At 42.8% G+C, this 20394-nt stretch overlaps 1 protein-coding gene across 5 annotated transcripts in view; it reads right to left on the bottom strand.

Annotated features, from left to right (window-relative positions):
• The window catches only part of RRBP1 (ribosome binding protein 1), a 67203-nt gene extending 48938 nt beyond the window's left edge, over positions 1 to 18265 (bottom strand). For 4 of the 5 annotated variants that reach the window (XM_073672490.1, XM_073672492.1, XM_073672493.1 and 1 more), the window contains exon 1: positions 18146 to 18265. The gene's annotated coding sequence lies outside the window, so the exon portion shown is untranslated. Of the gene's footprint in view, positions 1 to 17246; positions 17373 to 18145 lie in introns of those variants that run through there. The other variant, XM_073672491.1, reaches the window with a different exon arrangement.
• Positions 18266 to 20394: the final 2129 nt, after the last annotated feature.

Here is a 20394-nt window from a genome sequence, read left to right as displayed (position 1 = left end):
TGGACAACTCTACAATGACGCAATGCAGCATACAGCAGATCAATATTAGTCATTTATGCTATAGTCACATATCCATGATACACGGACCGGCTGCCTGGATATTAAGTGATAATTTTTATGGTAGTTACTAAGGGGTGTGAATCACAGGATCCTCTGGGGTGGTGTCTTTAGGTTGCTTTGCATTATTACTCTCAGCCAACTACACCCCCTTGGTAAAGACCATAAAAAAAGAATGTAGCACTCAGGGGAGAAACTGGAATAAAATAAATTCAAGAGCTGTTGTCAGGTGGTCTTCAATTAAATATAATATAATATAATATAATATAATATAATATATATATATATATATATATATATATACACACATACACTGCTCAAAAAAATAAAGGGAGCACTCAACACATCCTAGATCTGAATGAATGAAATATTCTCATGGAATACTTTCTGTACAAAGTTGAATGTGCTGACAACAAAATCACACAAAAATCATCAATGGAAATCTAATTTATTAACCAATGGAGGCCTGGATTTGGAGTCACCCCCAAAATTAAAGTGGAAAAAAACACTACAGGCTGATCCAACTTTGATGTAATGTCCTTAAAACAAGTCAAAATGAGGCTCCGTATTGTGTGTGGCCTCCACGTGCCTGTATGACCTCCCTACAACGCCTGAGCATGCTCCTGATGAGGGTGCGGATGGTCTCCTGTGGGATCTCCTCCCAGACCTGGACTAAAGCATCCGCCAACTCCTGGGCAGTCTGTGGTGCAACGTGACGTTGGTGGATGGAGCGAGACATGATGTCCCAGATGTGCTCAATCGGATTCAGCTCTGGGGAACGGGCGGGCCAGTCCATAGCTTCAATGCCTTCATCTTGCAGGAACTGCTGACACACTCCAGCCACATGAGGTCTGGCATTGTCCTGCATTAGGAGGAACCCAGGGCCAACCGCACCAGCATATGGTCTCACAAGGTGTCTGAGGAGTTCATCTCGGTACCTAATGGCAGTCAGGCTACCTCTGGCGAGCACATGGAGGGCTGTGCGACCCTCCAAAGAAATGCCACCTCACACCATTACTGACCCACTGCCAAATTTGTCATGCTGAAGGATGTTGCAGGCAGCAGATGGCTCTCCACGGCGTCTCCAGACTCTGTCACGTCTGTCACGTGCTCAGTGTGAACCTGCTTTCATCTGTGAAGAGCACAGGGAGCTAGTGGTGACTTTGCCAATCCTGGTGTTTTGTGGCAAATGCCAAGTGTCCTGCACGGTGTGGGGCTGTGAGCACATCCCCCATCTGTGGACGTCGGGCCTTCATAACTGTGGACGTCGGTTTCTGTTTGTGCAGACACATGCACATTTGTGGCCTGCTGGAGGTCATTTTGCAGGGCTCTGGCAGTGCTCATCCTGTTCCTCCTTGCACAAAGGCGGAGGTAGCAGTCCTGCCGCTGGGTTGTTGCCCACTTACGGCCCCCTCCACGTCTCCTGGTGTACTGGCCTGTCTCTTGGTAGCACCTCCAGCCTCTGGACACTATGCTGACAAACACAGCAAACCTTCTTGCCACAGCTCGCATTGATGTGCCATCCTGGATGAGCTGCACTACCTGAGCAACTTCTGTGGGTTGTAGAGTCCGTCTCATGCTACCATGAGTGTGAAAGCACAACCAACATTCAAAAACGACCAAAACATCAGCCAGAAAGCAATGGTACTGAGATGTGGTCTGTGGTCCTCACCTGAAGAACCACTCCTTTATTGAGTGTGTCTTGATAATTGCCAATAATTTCCATCTATTGTCTATTCCATTTGCACAACAGCATGTGAAATTGATTGTCAATCAGTGTTGCTTCCTAAGTGGACAGTTTGATTTCACAGAAGTTTGATTTACTTGGAATTATATTCTGTTGTTTAAGTGTTCCCTTTATTTTTTTGAGCAGTGTATATATTTAATTTATTTTTTATTTTATTTTATTTTTTTATTCTTTACAGATCACCTTAGGCAACAAAGTAATGTGTAGTAAAAAAGTTAAATGAATGACAGTAATCTAGAAAAAAAAAAACTGTCTGGATTCAAGCACAGGAACTTTCTGATTTCCCTCTGAGACCAAAGTTCAGTTCAGGAGGTTCAAAGCAGTGGGATATCTCTGATTGTGAACGTCTTACGCCTACTGGCTCAGGTTTACTGGTGCAGATTAGCTTCAGAATGCTCCTCAAGGAACATTAGTTATGTGACAAGGGATCATTCATTCCTATGCAATAGGATCACATTTATGCAAACCAGTCTCAAGGCATTCACACCAAGGAGCTAAACTGGGATTTTAACACTGTCATATGATCACACACACACACACACACACACACACACACACACACACACACACACACACACACACACACACACACACACACACACACACACACACACACACACACTGCCCAAGTGGCATTTTCCACACAACCCAATAATGATCCTACCAGAGATCGGGGGCAGATCATGCAGACAGCGCACGGAGAATGTACGAAATGGGACATATACAGAGGTACAGTCACTAACTGAATGAAGGCCCCCAAACACACAAGATAGAAGTTTGCCAAACTCACCGATTTCAGCAGGATCTGCCAACCTTCTAATGTGTATGGGGATCTCCGACTCCCCTAAAAGATGTCAGGTAAGAGAAGAGTCGACCTGTTGAATATCAATGGCTGATCTTTTTGATTGGCAGGGAAATGAGCTACTGCCAGAGGAGTCGACACCGGCTTTCTCAGAGAGCACAGAGAACTTAGCTGATCCAGAGAGATTGGCCGCCAGCCACACTATTGATGCACGGCTGTCTAATGTGTATGGCCAGCTAAGGCCACGGCCCCACTATTAGTATTTGGTCAGTATTTTCTCTCAGGAGTGGGAGCCAAAACCAGGTGAGGAACAATCAGAGGAAACGTATAATAGAAACAAGTCACCAATTCTGCATTTATCACCCACTCCTGGTTTTGGCTCCCACTCCTGAGAAAAATACTGACCAAATACTGATAGTGGGGCCGTGGCCTAAAGCTTCAGCTCTCAACAGAAGCGGTCAGAGACACCCCTGCTAATCAGAATTCCCAAGCAGCCGTGTACTCCTTTTGCTTCAGTCTATTAGCAGACGACAATTCTAAACATTATATAGGGTTACTGGGAACCGGCCGTTTACGTACCTTACTGCAAACAAAGAGCTCACCGCAGAAATTACCAGAAACGGCTACATGGAGGAAAGCAGAATAATATGTATGAAGAACTGCAGCTCTGCAAATAATTCCCAGGTTTTCATCATGACCCTTCCTCTGCACTAGACACTTTTCTTATTATAGGTTATAGACGTCATGCGTGAGATGTGGTGACAGATTCCCTTTAATGATCATTTTGGTTCAATCTCTGGGACCACCATCGATCTTGAAAACGGAGGGGATCCAGTTCCGATGCAGCACCTTAACCCCATGACAGTTCATCGTTGCAAAGAATGTTCCCAACCAATCTCTGGGCCAAACTTTTACATTGGCTCATTTTCCTTTTTGTAATTTTTAAAAAGGAAACAAAATGGCAATATATGTATTTTTTTTCCTAAAATACAAAGTAAGTGTGTCATCTTTAACATTAGGTTTTTTTAGAGATCATTTCATCAACTGGCTATACTGTTCACAATAACAGCAATTTTGACCAGGGCTGCCCAAACTTTTACATGCCACTGTACACCCTATCTCACTGGAATCTGCAAGTTCAGACGATCTATCAATATGTGTAGGAACTTTTAGTCTGACCACTCACGATCCCCAGAGTTCATCAGAATAAGGGCACAGTCAGTAGGCCATATAAAACGGAACGAGATCTGACAGCTCTCCTGACCTGAGCATGACAGAGGCATAGAAATATCTGAAGATATCACGATCTGATCAGGAGAGCTGCCAGACAGTCCGTGCACTGCATTCCGGAAGCTTTCCGATTTATACGGCAGTCAGACTGTGCCCTAAAGTTATAAAGAAACTGTGCAGAGTGATTTACAGGAGAGTAAACAGTTTCCATATTCCTGGAGTCAGAGGTGTATCTGGTGGTGCAGGGGGGTGCAGCCAGGGCACAGTCGAGCCGCCTAATGCAGCGGTCCGAAGTCTCTCCCTCGGTGTTCTGAGCGGGCTGTCAACTTGACAGCCGGTTCCCAGAAGCTGCAGCATGCCGGTTCCCGGAGTCCAGTGATCAATTGTACTCTTGTCTTTCAGATACGAGTACAATTGAAGCTCTGACCGCGACGTCAGCAGTGTGATCAGGTCACGTGATCATGCTGCTGACGTCACTCGCCGGCGCCAGAGGTGCACGAAGAACATTGGTGGAAAGTGCTCTGTGCTCCAGAACTTAAGTCACCGAAGATTAAATGTAACGTGGGGCTGAGGGATAAATACACTGAGGGGAAATATTTACAGAGTGTGGGAGATTTAGTGCAATGGGGGGGGGTCGGGATGATTTGAGGACAAAAGTTTGGGGAGCAAGGAAGGGACTGGTGCATACACAATATGGAGTGCAAGTGAAATTTGAAGACACAATATAGGAGCAAGGGGTGAGATGGGGGGGATGGGTGCGTGAGGAGGAAGTACGGAAAGTGGGAGGGGGAAACGTGTCAGGAGACTATTGAGGAGTATAGTGCGAGGAGACCGTATGGGGAGAGAAAAGTGTGAGTGGGCATAGAATAGAGACTGAGTAGTGTGGGGGAAGGAAGCATGGGGGAGACCGTTTAAGGGCACAGCCAGGAAAGGACAGTAAGCCAAGAAGGGGAGGATGGAGCACAGTATAGAAACTGGGCCCCATAGATGGGGGACACAGTGTGAGAGGACAGTGTGAAGAGGAAGCCCAGTATTGAGGGCATGTACCATAAGAGGGACAGTGTGGGGGGCATATTTTGTACAGGAATATAGTGATGGGCAATTATTTATTCAGGAGCATTATAATAACAGTGCTATCTTTAAGGACACCGTGTGGGGATGTGCTGCAGAAAACCGGAGAAGATGAATGTCTGCAGAGATGAGCTGTGGATAAGAAAACTGATCATGGTGTCTGGACAAGATTAAGAAGAAAAGAAAGAGAACGACTCCTGAGACAGTGTCATCTATAAAAGGTACCTGGATGTAAATGTTTTTTGTAATACTGACTAATTCTCATATTTTTATTTAAGTTAGGAGCATTAAAAGGGGTTGTCCAAGTTTGTGATGAGTCTGCAGTCATTCTATGTGACTGAATTCTCACAGTGCGAACTGCACACTTTCAGGATTCTCTCGTTCCAATGATTTGAATACATGCGGTCACATGCCGACTAGACACATTTGGCTCCACTCAATGAAAATTAATCGAGCAAGGCCAGACACGTCTAGTCAGAATGTGGCCAGAAGTATACAAAATCTCATACTTGGGCAAGAGAGAATCCTAGAAGTGTGCAATGCATGCCCTGTGAGAATATAGACACCTGCAGTCACAGAGTGACTGTAGACTTTAATTTCAAACCTGGACAAGCCCTTTAATTATAAAATGAAGCCCTGCAGCATGCCGATCCTAACATCGTGTAATATGCTCACTGTCAGGATTCTGCTCTGCTTGCAGGTTCCATCAGTCATCACATGGCCACTTCACTCATATGCGATTTTCATACTTACGGTCACATGACAACGAGCTTCTCTTCCTGCTTCTCTCAGTTTTTCACTGAACATTGAGAGAAATAAGCTCGTTGGCACGTGACTAAGTATGGAAATCGTATATGTGCTAGACGGGGGGGGGGGGGCACCAAACTGAATTCTTGTCCTGGGTGCCAGAAAACCTAGATACACCTCTACCTGGAGTACTCGTTTAAGGCATGTAACATGGTTGATTGTCATTTTAGATGTCAACTTTTCATAGTATGGCAGGAGTAGCACATCATTACTACAAAGTCTGAACCTACAAGACGACCCAATCTGTGTATGGGTCCAGATAGAGAGAAAACCTGGAATATCACACTGTACCTAGGACTGGCTCCACCCAGACTTGTGCCAAATATTTCATACTGTCACACACTTAAGGGGTTTCGGTAACATCAGCGATGACATCACATTGACAGTGTGAGCTAATCGGCGTTCAATTAATTGCCAGTTTGGACAGGTCGACCACACTTATGCATGTAGTTAGATCGTTAATAAGAACATTCTACATCACTGGTCTTGGCAGCACATTTACTGTATACACAAGACAATATGCTGCCGAGAACATTGTTTTTTTTTTGTTGTTGTTTTTTTAAATCAAGCTTAAAAATCATTGCACCTAATGAACGAAAGTTTTGCTCGTCCATCAGGTAAGTAGCAGCCTGTTAAACAGTCCAATACTCGGGAACGCTCGTTTATCGACCAATGTGAATGCGCCCAAACGTTGGGTTGTTAACAGTCTCTCACAAGGTTATTGTGGAAGTTTAAATTGTACCCTCATCCCAAAAAAGTCAAAAGCAAAAAAACGTCTGGTAGAATGTCATATTCATGAAACCCCTGATATAACGCATCTGCAACTCATTTTTTAACATGGTGTAGCAGAAAGACTGGTGAAAGTTTCAATAGTGTCTGACAGATTGAATTGTGCATTAAAGGGTTTGTCCGACTGTATAAAAAAAAAAAAAAACTAAAAATAATTGTTTTAGATTGATTGCAATTAATAAATGGAGGCATACTCTGCTTCAAGTGTCCCCACAGATCGGGGTACACCAGGGGTCTGTGCGGGTTCCAGAAGTGGTGTCTGCCCCATTCAGAAGTCACTGCGATGGGAACACGTTTCTCTGACTATGCGCTCTTCTAGTTGCCTGACCACTGCGGTCAACTAAAGGCTGCATCCGTGCGGGGACTTCCAGATGGGGCAGGCACAGTTTCTGGACCTGGTACAGACCTCCAGAGCGGCCTGTGCCTTATCTGCGGGGGAGCATGCCGCCATTATTTTTAATCAATGCATTAAAAAAATATTTTTCTGTCAGACAACCCATTTAAAGGGATTTCTTATTTCAGTAGTGCCCAACTCTACTAACCTCCTATACCTCAAATTGCCATTTCCACATGAATATATTACTCCTAAGCAGCAGGCTCACTGTCTGGGGTAATATTGACTCAGACCTTTCCTTCACTCCCCATGTCCGATCATTCGCTCGTTTAGGTTACCTGAACCTCAAAGACGTCAGATTACTATATTTTTCAGACTATAAGAGGCACTTTTCCCCGCAAAAGTCCGTTGCCCGCACAGTCTTGCACTGCCGAACACCCCCTGTCTCCCACTCCTACCGCAGCCAGCTTCCTGCACTTGTGACCCTGCCTCCTGGGACCCCGCTCCAGCGCAGCCGCCCCTGTCCGGTAAGCTACCGTAGAAGCGGACTATAAGACGCATATTCAGGTTATTAAAAAAAAAAAGTGGGGCTGTGGCCTTAAAGTGCAAGTCAGTCCCAGTATGTTAATCCATACGATATGATAATCCCCTTATAGGAAGGTAAAGATACTGTAGATACTAGTCAGATTAGTGATCTACTAATATGGATATCACAATATAGTTCTAAAGATTAGAATACACTAAGATGTGGTTGAGAGGGAACACATACCTGAACCTGTTGCCTGAGACTGTGTGAACAGCAGAATCCATGATATGTTCCCACCCCGACGCGCGTTTCGGCATACCTTCGTCAGAGGGTGAATAAGTTGACATTGCATGTGCAATCCCTGACAAAGGAGAGCGAGCTTCTCATAAACGCGGATTATTTTGTGTATGCTACGTACTGTAGTTGTGAAGTCACACAGGAACCTACAGCTCCATTTTTGAAAGGATGATATTTGTAGAAAGCGCCTTCGGCCGGGGCACCATCTACGTATATTCCGTGGACTTCTAGAGCGGATTACAAACTTTGGACACTGACTAAACAGGTTGGCTAATCTGTGGTTTTATGGGTTTATTAACTTTATGCGCATAACATTCTATTAGTCTGTATTGCCATTTGGTGAACAGTCTTTGAACTATATTATATAAAAAAAAAATAAAAAAAAAAAAACGTTTTTAGTATCGCCACATCCAAAAATGTCCGGTCAGAAAAATAAGAGAAATACAAAACATTTTTTTTTTTCTTTTTTCGCTTCAAAAAAACTTTCAAGTTTTTTTTGGGGGGGGTAGGGGTCATTATACTGACCTAGAGAATATCCTTTACAACAGGCACCATTTCAATTTTCACCAGTTTGCAGGAAGACCAGAATTGGCCATGCCAGCGGGCCTTGGTGACACTGTTCGCATGTCATTATCACATAGTCACCAACAAAATGATGATCCTAAACTTTATCCTCCTTTTGCCAATACCCAGAAGGAGAGGAGTGACATCACACACATTGAAGCAGATCCCGCCCACATTTACTGCAGTCGCCATGCGAGCTAGCAGTATACTAGGTTTTCGTGACAAATGTCAGCAGCTGCTCCCCCTAGTGTTTAAAAAGTTGAAAATAAAAGTTTAAATAATTCTTTATATTTCAGAATATTAAAAAAATAATTACATTTAACAACTTTGCATGTTTTCAGTTGTTGAATTATTTTTTTATGATGACACATTAAATTTAGGTCACACAATCATATAAAAATTGTTCAGAGTTTCAGCCGCAAAAGCAGGACAATTTCTCACCTGTCATCCGTGTGCAATCTGTTTTTTTCAGCAGCAGCTATTAATAATTTACAGGACCATTTATAGTTTCCTATGTTACAGAACTGCAATGTGTTCATAAAAATCTGATGCCATACCGCGTCTCCATTTGACATCAGATTTTTTTCACGCACTCATATAGACTCGAATGGGCGAGTCTTAGAGTCAGCACTAAGGCCGAAAATACAGTCGTGTGAACAAGCCCTTAGGACACGTTTAGTATTTGGTCAGTATTTTACCTCAGTATTTGTAAGTCAAAACCAGGAGTCGGTGATAAATGCAGAAGTGGTGACGCGTTTCTATTAGGGTACGCACACATCCGCGTATAAAAAGTAGCGGAGATTCTCAGCCAGAAAAGTTGGAGAGTGTTATGCGTTTTTTCCTCACCTAGCATGACATGTGTATGTAATGCATTTTTAACATGAGCTTTTACATGCGGTAATTCTCTGTCATTTCAAGCTAGTTTTTTAACTAATAAAGCAATCTTATATACTGATATAGATAGCTAGATGACAGTAGGAAAGGTCAGTGAAATATATAAATTAGTGCAGTGCGTGTGCATGTATTTAGCTAATAATTAAAGAAAAAAAAAATGGTGTGTTTCCCCACATTTTTCTTAACCAGCTGAGGGAAAGCCGACAGTTGGGGGCTGATGTTTATAGTCTGGAAAGGAGGTAACAAACATGGAGCTTCCCAGGCCATTATTATCAGCGCACAACTGTATACTTAGCATTTACTGGTTATTAACAAGGGGTGACCACCCCAAACAAATTGCATGGGGTACCCCTATTTTTAATAACCAGCAAAGGCTAGGCAGATAGCAGTGGGCTGATATTAATAGCCTATGAAGGGGCCATGGATATCAGCAATCAGCCGCCCCAGAAACGGAGCATACATTAGCGGTGTGCTGTGCTATTTTTCTCTCACACCCATTGACTGCAAATTTTTCCTCACCCCAATTCCAGGTGAGGAAAAATTCGCAGATGAGCACTGACTTACATTGTAGCGAGTCCAATGTGAGGTTCTCACATTGCACTCAGCGAGTTTAAACGCAGATGTGAGCGAACCCTTAGTTTTCGGCTGCATGCCCACTATGCGTTTTTGCCACAGAATTTTCGCAGGGAATACGCTTAGAAAGCACTTAGTAATATGTGCCCCATGGTCCCCAATGATAATCCGCATGTGCTGTGCACATACTGCGGAAATTTCCGCTGCGGATTATCATTGCGGAAAAATACGCAGCATGTTCATTAATTTTGCGGACATGCAGCGTAATTGCCGTCATTGACTTGCATTGAATCGCATAATATCCGTATGAGCACATTTGCACAAGCGGATATCATACGGTTCTATGTGCGGATGGTACCCGGGTCAGGAGAAGAAGAGACTCTCCTCCGGACCCGGGTACCAAAGAACCTGTTAAAAAAAGAATTTAAAATAAAAAATAAAGATTATACTTACCTTCCGATGGCCCCCGGTCTCCTCAGCGATGCGTCCGGTCTGTTGTATGGGTCGCGGTGGTGTGAAAGGACCTGCCATGACATCATTTAGTCATGTGACAGGTCACGCGACTGCTGACGTCGGCGGTCGCGTGACCTGTCACATGACTAAATGACGTCATGGCAGGTCGTTTCACACCACCGCGAGCAGTGCAAGAGACCGGACGCAAGGGAGAAAAGAACGGGGGCCATCGGAAGGTAAGTATAATCTTTATTTTTTACCATTCTTATTCTTTTTTTTTTAACCATTACTTGGTCACACTTTATAAATCCATGCTGGTTGCATGGATTTATATAGTGTGACCAAGTTGTCAAGCACTTTTCCAAGTGATGCTAAAATCGCTTGGAAAAGTGCTTGATAACTCGCATGCGGAAATGCAAGTGAAGAACGCTTGACAAATGCTTCTACCTGGCGGGAAAAACGCATGTAAAATCTGCATGCGTTTTTCCTGCCAGGAAGAAGCGGAAAAAATATGCAGCATTTCTGCATCGTGGGCACTTAGCCTTCCTCTGATTGTAAGCCAAAATCAGGAGCGGAATAAACACTGAAGTAAAATACTGAATGTGTGAACGTGGCCTTAAAGATTTGTTTGCCACTACTGAATAAAAATATGCCCGGTTTCTTTATGCTATTCATACAGACCTAGTCTGTACAGGTTGAGAATTGGCCACGACAACTGTCGAGCGACCAAAGTTTGCTCGGTGTAGAGGCTAAATAGCATCAGAATACAAGAGAATGGCAACCCCAAGGGGATTGCAATGAACAAGTCACACAAAACAAAAAAAAAAAACAACATGACTGGTCTTCTAGTCATGTTTGCAGTACCCACGGAGGTTGCAAGGTGACCCCATTCACTTGTATTGTGCTGGGATGTAGCATATACACCTAACGAACTTTGGTCGCAAGACAAATGTCATGGCCAAAATCACTGTGTAGCCGCAAGCCTTAAAAAGGGATATTCCCATCTCCAAGATTCTATCCCCATATGTAGTAGGTTTAATAATATTATTATTATTAGCAAATACCTCTAATGAGAAGTGTAGTATAGTTTTTCTGATTCGCTAAGCCTTATGTCCAGGCATTGCAGGACCTTAGGTATCCATGATTAAGACAACTAGCACCTGACTGTCACTACAGTTACATGAAAAAGTTTGGGCACCCCTATTAATCTTAAGCTTAATGTTTCATAAAAATTGGTGTTTTTGCAACAGCTATTTCAGTTTGATATATGTAATAACTGTTGGACACAGTAATGTTTCTGCCTTGAAATGAGGTTTATTGTACTAACAGAAAATGTGCAATCTGCATTCAAACAAAATTTGACAGGTGCATAAGTATGGGCACCCTGATCATTTTCTTGTTTTAAATACTCCTACCTACTTTTTACTGACTTACTAAAGCACTTTTTTTGGTTTTGTAACCTCATTGAGCTTTGAACTTCATAGCCAGGTGTATGCAATCATGAGAAAAGCTACTTAAAGTGGCCACTTGCAAGTTGTTCTCCTGTTTGAATCTCCTCTGAAGAGTGGCATCATGGGCTCCTCAAAACAACTGTCAAATGATCTGAAAACAAAGATTATTCAACATAGTTGTTCAGGGGAAGGATACAAAAAGCAGTCTCAGAGATTTAACCTGTCAGTTTCCACTGTGAGGAACATAGTAAGGAAATGGAAGAACACAGGGACAGTTCTTGTTAAGGCCAGAAGTGGCAGGCCAAGAAAAACATCAGAAAGGCAGAGAAGAAGAATGGTGAGATCAGTCAAGGACAATCCTCAGACCACCTCCAGAGAGCTGCAGCATCAACTTGCTGCAGATGGTGTCACTGTGCATCGGTCAACTATACAACGCACTTTGCACAAGGAGAAGCTGTATGGGAGAGTGATGCGAAAGAAGCCGTTTCTGCAAGCACGCCACAACAGAGTCGGCTGAGGTATGCAAAAGCACATTTGGAGAAGCCAATTTCTTTTTGGAAGAAGGTCCTGTGGACTGATGAAACCAAGATTGAGTTGTTTGGTCATACAAAAAGGCGTTATGCATGGCGGCAAAAAAACACAGCATTCCAAGAAAAACACTTGCTACCCACAGTAAAATTTGGTGGAGGTTCCATCATGCTTTGGGGCTGTGTGGCCAATGCCAGCACAGGGAATCTTGTTAAAGTTGAGGGACGCATGGATTCCACTCAGTATCAGCAGATTCTTGACAATAATGTTCAAGAATCAGTGATAAAGTTGAAGTTACGCAGGGGATGGATCTTTCAGCAAGACAATGATCCTAAACACCGCTCCAAATCTACTCAGGCATTCATGCAGAGGAGCAATTACAATGTTCTGGAATGGCCATCCCAGTCCCCAGTCCTGAATATCATTGAACATCTGTGGGATCATTTGAAGAGGGCTGTCCATGCTCGGAGACCATCAAACTTAACTGAACCGGAATTGTTTTGTAAAGAGGAATGGTCAAAAATACCTTCATCCAGGATCCAGGAACTCATTAAAAGCTACAGGAAGCGACTAGAGGCTGTTATTTTTGCAAAAGGAAGATCTACTAACTATTAATGTCACTTTTCTGGTGAGGTGCCCATACTTATGCACCTGTCAAATTTTGTTTGAATGCAGATTGCACATTTTCTGTTAGTACAATAAACCTCATTTCAAGGCAGAAACATTACTGTGTCCAACAGTTATTACATATATCAAACTGAAATAGCTGTTGCAAAAACACCAATTTTTATAAAACATTAAGCTTAAGATTAATAGGGGTGCCCAAACTTTTTCATATAACTGTATATCAGTGGTCGTAACCATGGATACCTAAGGTCCTGCAATGTCTGCACATGAGGAAACAGACATAGCAAATCAGAAAAACTATCCTACATTTCTAATTAGAGGTATTTGCTAACATTATTATTAGGCCTACTACATATGGGGATAGGATCTTGGAGATTGGAACACCCCTTTAAGGTGCCCATATGTCTTCAATAGCTGTCAGAAAACCTCCCCTCCTACACATCTGGGCTCAACTTGGCTTCTCTGCTAGACGACTAAATACTCTGTGGGAACATTGGCCGAACATCTCGCCCTAATTAGACGAGTGAGATATCTTAGATTGGGCTTGGCCAATATTAGACTGGATACAATGGTACAGAAAGGTGACCATACACATTACACTATATAATGCCTAAACTTCAAATCTGACATATTTCAATCAAACTTCTGACATTTGTGCTTCCACTGCCGCAATTGATGCACAATGGACATACTTACCATGATGTAATCTAATAGGGTATAAGTAGGAGCAGTCTAAGACGACACGTAATAAATGTCAGTTCACGCAACTCGCTCACATTTACAGCACAGGAGTTTAAAAGGTGATACATTAAGGAGACATTTAAAAAAGAAAAAAAAATGTAACCTTCAACCAAGATCTTTTGAAATGAAAGTAAACTGCTGCAGGGAGAGGAATAAGAAGTTTCCAAGATCTTCCTTCTGACGTACAATCTTACGTGTCTCCTACTGTCCGTACCGACAGGCTCAGAGCATATAGACATAAGGCGTTTCCAGGGTCAGAACACTGACGGCTGAGCCCTAGGACAAGCCACCAACATCTGATTAGGAAGGTTCCCCATCCAACAGCTGTTTAAAGAGTCCACACCACCCAGCAAGCGCTCAGGACCCCTCTACTGGCCATAACAGAGCCTGTTGGGGATGACTACAGATGTAGTCGACCACCATGTAATTCTACATTTATACAATATCTGGCTGCCTGCAGCTTCTCTCAACAAATCCTCTCTGGAGAGAGATTGCCGCAGCGGTCAGCTGATTGCCGCAGCGGTGGCATTCTGAAAGTGGAGGTAACGAAGCACAGCACTCCTATTTTCCAGATGCACCTCAGATCTGATAGATGCAAGGAATTTGGCACTCCTTAAAGGGATTGTCCAGCATTGAGGTACAAGTCTGTAGTCAATATGCGACTGCAGACTTGTGGATCCTCACAGAACAGTGCATACACTGTGTGGATTCTCCGTTACCAGCGGTCATGTGGCCACAAGTATGCAATTTGCATACTTCCAGCCACATTCCAACTAGAGGTGTCTGGCCTCAATCAATGCACTTGCATTGATCGAGACCACACACTTCTAGTCGGTATGTGACCGCATGTATTCAAATGTATGCCTGCTGCTCCCAGAGAAGCCTTACAGTGTGCACACTGAGGATTCACAAGTCTACAGTCACAGGGAATGACTGCAGACCTGTAACCAGACACTCCCTTTAAGAAGATATAATGCAATTTAAAAAATGAAAAACGACTTTGAAAAACCATATGACGTTTCATCTTTACAGACAGACCTGCATCAGATGCCATGCGCCATCCTAGACTATTTCTTTAATTTTTTTCCTGATCTGCAATCTGTCTCTGATGAAGGTCTGTCTGTAAAGATGAAACGTCATACGATTTTTCAAAGTTGATTTTTTATTTTTTTTTTAAATAAATTACATTATTTGTACTTAAGGAGTGCATTCTGAAAACAGTCAGCTCTGATGAGACAACCCCTTTAATCCTAAAAACCGGAGCTCATGCAGAGAATTAAATAAAAAAAAAAAAAATGTAAAAGAATAAAAGAAATTACGCAACACCAGGATCTAAACCAAGGAAGAAGGAAACACTTTAGTAAGCGAAAGGTTTTTCTTTTCTAGCTCTGCTGACACCTGTTCTTGGAAAAAAAAGGGGGTGGGAATATGGACAGAAGAAGCACTTGTGTGAACGACATCTACAGGATCTCAGCACTCAACTTCAATCTTACAGGGTTTGTCTTCGGGCACAAGTGTCTCCCTGTTTTGGCTCTTAGAGGGGTCATACCGCAGCCAAGTTGCACGCGGCTTTCGTTGAAGTCTATGGTAATTGGGTCACGTGCAACTTGCAGCCAAAGACAGAAAATCCAAAACATCTGGAAACATTAGCGACTGTCGCAGCGGTGATCGGCAGCAGTGCAACACCACAGAAAATCATTAGAGGTGATGTTGAAATGCGACACTGCGACCTCTGTGTCACACAACACAATCGCAGTGTAGCCCAAGTCTTGTAAGGGGTCGTCCACCTGTGGGGATCACTTTGTTTGTTTTACTTAAATGAATATCTTTCGATCTAAAAGTCATTTTAGCCATTGGGTTTCATTAAAAATGTTGCAGGTTTTGGTTTTTACAGGCTCTTTGCTTGCTGCACATTCAACTTTAATCATTAAAGCATTACAAACTGTCAGAACAAGCTCACTGATAGATTCTCAGTTGACTCATTCTGCAGCCAACAATAAACAGTGCAATACAGAGGCTACAGAACGCAAATGGTGCTAGAAGCTAGAATTTTAATGAACCCAAAGTGCAAAAATTATTTTTTTTAGTCCAAAATACATGCATTTAAAGTTTTTAGAAAAAAAAAAAAAATGAAAGTTGTACCCAAAAGTGGACAACCCCTTTAAAGGGAATCTGTCAGGTGATTTTTGTGCGGTATACTAATAGTATCCTGAAATAGGATTTGGGCAGCCCTTTCAGAATATTTAACCGTTATGCTGTACGTTGCCCCGTTGTCTTGCTGTAAGCTCGTAAAAGTCATAGTGGTGCGTCGGCGAGTCAAGTGCATGTAAATCCAAAATGAATATTCACAACTACCCCCACCCATAGCGCCTGGTTATGGGTGGGGGTAGTTGCATTGGGTGCAGTCAAGACTGCTGTATTACTCGCGCGAGAATTTCATCGCAATCCTCGGACTGGCTGTGAGCTGCATAGAAATACACGCGACATTGTGTCAAGGGATCCCTGCAGCCAATCAGCGCTGGCTTCACTCTCCCCACCTTCGGACAAATCACATACATCCGGAGGAAGGAAGCAAGCAGCAGCAGCTCTCACTTCCTCTAGATGTATGCGATTCGTCCAAAGGTGAGGAGAGTGAAGCCAGCGCTGATCGGCTCCAGGGATTGTGTGACACAATGTCACGAGATCCTTGACAAATCCAGTACCAACACCAGAATTGAGTATAGGAGTTATTATTTTACTGGGGGGAAACATACGTATTGAGAAGGGGGTGTTCAGGTAATAGACAAACCCCCTTTAATATACTTCTATTATCACAATGGCCTGGATCTTCTGTTATCTCCACTTCCGACCCCGTGTTCAATACAGGACATATCCTTTATCATCAGAACTATGCAAGAAAGGGGGATGACCGACTGCTCATTTCAACAACTAAGGCGGCCCTTTTGTTTGTGACCGCCAATGCAAAGAAGGGGGCTGGCTTAGTTACAGAAATAAGCAGTTTGCCAGTCACCTTCAGAAGAAGAAATGTGGTCCTGTATGAAGCACAAGGCTGGACATGGTGGTGCCTGTGGATGAGAACTGAAGATGGGGGTATCTATGATAATAGCAGTATATTTAAAAGGATAAGATGAACAATTTATTAAGGGAATCGGTCAGTAGGATCAGCCCTCCCGAGCCATCTATCTGGGCATGGAGGTCATAGGAAGCTGAATAACATGATACCTTGATAGCTGCGATCTGATAGAAATCCACGTTTTTCCTAATATGTAAATGAGCTGTTAAGATCTATGGGCCGGACATAGATCTCACCACGAATCTGCCTCCAGAGATTATTGAAATGAAAGGAGGCATTACCAGTGTGAGACATGTAATGACTGAAAGTCTGCTCTCTTCATTTATGTGGACGGTTCTGGAATTAGACATCGGATCGCAGATATCAAGGTATTTTCTCCAGCTTCCTATGACCTATGTACGTATATAGATGTTGGCTCCTACTGACAGATTCCATTTAAATTGTTTTAAATTAAACAACCATATTAAATATATAAATATATATATATATATATATATATATATATATATATATATATATATATATATATATATATATATATATAATCTCACAGGTAAAAAAAAAGTAGCGCAACATAAAAAAAAAAAGTCACAAAAAGAAAGAAAATGAAATTGGATTGTTTTTTTTGGAAGAAAGTAGCTGTGGGGTTTTGTAAATGATGAACATTAAGAAAGTCAGTCACCTGAAATAGTGAGGAAGGAAAGCAGCGAAAGGCAGGAAAGGCTCCACAGCACAGGGAAGAGCGATCAGCTCCGGGGAATCAGAGCGGCTGCAGCCGGCAGAGCGCGCCCGAGGCCCCGCCCACACTGCTCAGGCCCCGCCCACACACGCTCAGGCCCCGCCCACACACGCTCAGGCCCCGCCCCGGCTGTGGAGGATGCGGATTACAGGCTCTCGCAGACCGCTAGCTGTAAGCAGACGTGTCCCTCCAGGAGATGTGGACACGTAGCCTCTTCTGGAGACCTCGCAGATGCAGGGTCACAGGTCAGGACCTCCCTCTGCCCTGTGCGGGGGTCCCTCTTCCTAATGTGCAGACCCCACAAATCACCACTATGGGACTTCCAGAGAAGTTTTGGGAAAGTTGTCCCCAATCAATCAATGCTGTGCAGTTTTTGCTGGGATCTCCCCAGACTGACACGTAGAGGGAGCAGACACCACCCCCTCCCCATCCAGATGCCATCCATGATCCTAGAAAGCCTCAGCCAGAACTAATGTCCCCCAATCTGTCACCCACCCCCTACACTGACATAGCCAGCAACAGCAGGGGAACTACAACTCCCAGCATGCCGGTGCTTGTAGCCCCACGTGTCTAAATTACTTTGTAACGACCAGATCGCCCGACATAGAAGACCGAGGACAATCGGATTGTACAGATGGAGACCGCTGTGATCGGAGCATGGTAGAGCTTTCTGCATTATAGGATCCAAATGGCCAAACCATTAAAGATCGGTACGATCGTTTCCAATAAGATCAGTGCGCTAGTTCTCTAGGAAACCTCCCCAATCACTGTGGCTGTGTGTGGGCAGCGTGACATCTCCCACCAGTGCCGGCTTCTCTCCTGCCCCAGCCCTGCTCCCTTACCTGTCCTGTACTCGGTGCTCCTCCCGGCAGCAGAGTGTCTCCTCTCCCTGAGCCGGCTCAGCCTCTACACTGACTCGCTGGAGTCGTGGCACTTTTCTCCTCACTCCTTTTTTTTTTTTTTTTTTTTCAATGAAACTTTATTGCACAAGGCAACAGACAAAAGTTCAATGCGGTCACTTTTCCCGGTCCCCGGCTCTGACAGACAGTGTGGGGGGCTGCACTCCCACGTCACCTCTCCGGGGGCTTCTGGTCGTGTACTAATCCTTATTATCACGATACAGGAGACGTCTGCAGTATTTTACTTGTAACAAGAATTGCCACATGGACCCAGACATTTTGACATTAACCTCTTCATCACCGAGCAAATTTTAATTTTTTGCTCTTTTTTTTTTTTCCTTCATTATTCTTACAAGAGGTATCTTTTTTTATTATTCTTCCCGTGACATTGCTTTTTTTTTTTTTGTGGGACGGGCTGTCGTTTTTAAGGACACGATTCGGTTTACCATATAATGTACTGGAAAATGGGGGGAAAAAATGGGATAAAATGCAGAAAAAAAATAAAATAAAATTCCGCCATTTTTTATTTTGGTTTTGTTTTTATGAACTGTGAAAAACGAGCTGACACCGATTCTTCAGGTCAGTCCGATTACGGCGATGCCAAACCTGTATAGAATTTTTTTTATAATATTGGCTTTAAAAAAAAAAAAAAAGTCACCATTTTCGGAGACACAATTTTTTCATTTTTCCATGAATTAGCGTTGTGCGAAGGGTTTATTTTTTTCGTGTTTGTGAGCTGCTGTTTTCATTGGTAACAGTTCGCAGTATCTACAATGTTTTCATCCATTTTTTTTGGGGGGTGGGGTGGAAAATGACTGAAAACAAAAAAAAAACCTAAAACCTTCTAATTAATGTATTTTGAATTTTTTAATTACAGAGTGGGTTAATTAATTTCTTAATTTCATAGATCGGACGTTTAAGTCACAGTGATACTAAATATGCTTATTTTTGGATTTGGAAATAGGGGGCGAGTCAAAAATATATTTTTAAAAACTTTTTTGACTTTCACTGATTTTTCTTTTAGTCCCTTAGGGAACTTGTTTCATCTCTTGCACTATATACTGCAATACTTAAAGGGGTTGTCCAAAGGCAAAGTAAATTTCATTCTAAATCCCAATCTATTTAGTGCCATAATCAAAACTATCTTCCAATATACTTGCATTAACCCCTTAAGCCCCGCGGGTGGTTTGCACGTTAATGACCGGGCCAATTTTTACAATTCTGACCACTGTCACTTTATGAGGTAATTACTCTGGAACGCTTCAACGGATCCCCCTGATTCTGAGATTGTTTTTTCGTGACATATTGTACTTCATGATTGTGGAAAAATTTCTTCGATATGACTTGTGTTTATTTGTGAAAAAAACGGAAATTTGGCGAAAATTTAGCAATTTTCAAAATTTGAATTTTTAAGCTCTGAAATCAGAGCGATATGTCACACAAAAGAGTTAATAAATAACATTTCCCACATGTCTACTTTACATCAGCACAATTTTGGAACCAAAATTTTTTTTTGTTAGGGAGCTATAAGGGTTAAAAGTTGACCAGCGATTTCTAATTTTTCCAACAAAATTTACAAAACCATTTTTTTAGGGACCACATCACATTTGAAGTCACTTTGAGAGGTCTTTATGACAGAAAATACCCAAAAGTGACACCATTCTAAAAACTGCACGCCTCAAGGTGCTCAAAACCACATTCAAGAACTTTATTAACCCTTCAGGTGCTTCATAGGAATTTTTTGAATGTGGAAGAAAAAAATGAACATTTAACTTTTTTCACAAAAATGTTACTTTAGACCCAATTTTTTTTATTTTCACAGGGGTAACAAGAAAAAATGGACCGCAAAATTTGTTGTGCAATTTCCCCTGGGCACGCAGATACCCAATATTTGGGGAAAAAACACTGTTTGGGCGCACTGTAGGGCTCGGAAGGGAAGGAGCGCCATTTGACTTTTTGATTGTAAAATTTGCTTGAATAATTAGCGGACACCATGTTGCGTTTAGAGAGCCCCTGTGTGCCCAAACATTGGAGCTCCCCCACAAGTGACCCCATTTTGGAAACTAGACCCCCCAAGGCACCTATCTAGATGCATAGTGAGCAGTTGCAACCCCCAGGTGCTTCACAAATTGATTCGTAAAAATGAAAAAGTGAAAAAAAAAACACTTTTTCATTGTTACGAATCAATTTGT

The sequence above is a fragment of the Phyllobates terribilis genome, unplaced genomic scaffold, assembly GCF_046119375.1.
Source record: "Phyllobates terribilis strain yellow unplaced genomic scaffold, ASM4611937v1 Scaffold_3__8_contigs__length_932513732, whole genome shotgun sequence".
In the NCBI taxonomy this organism is placed as follows: domain Eukaryota; kingdom Metazoa; phylum Chordata; class Amphibia; order Anura; family Dendrobatidae; genus Phyllobates; species Phyllobates terribilis.
Note: the sequence above shows the minus strand (reverse complement) of the source record. Positions and strands in the feature narration are given on the sequence as shown.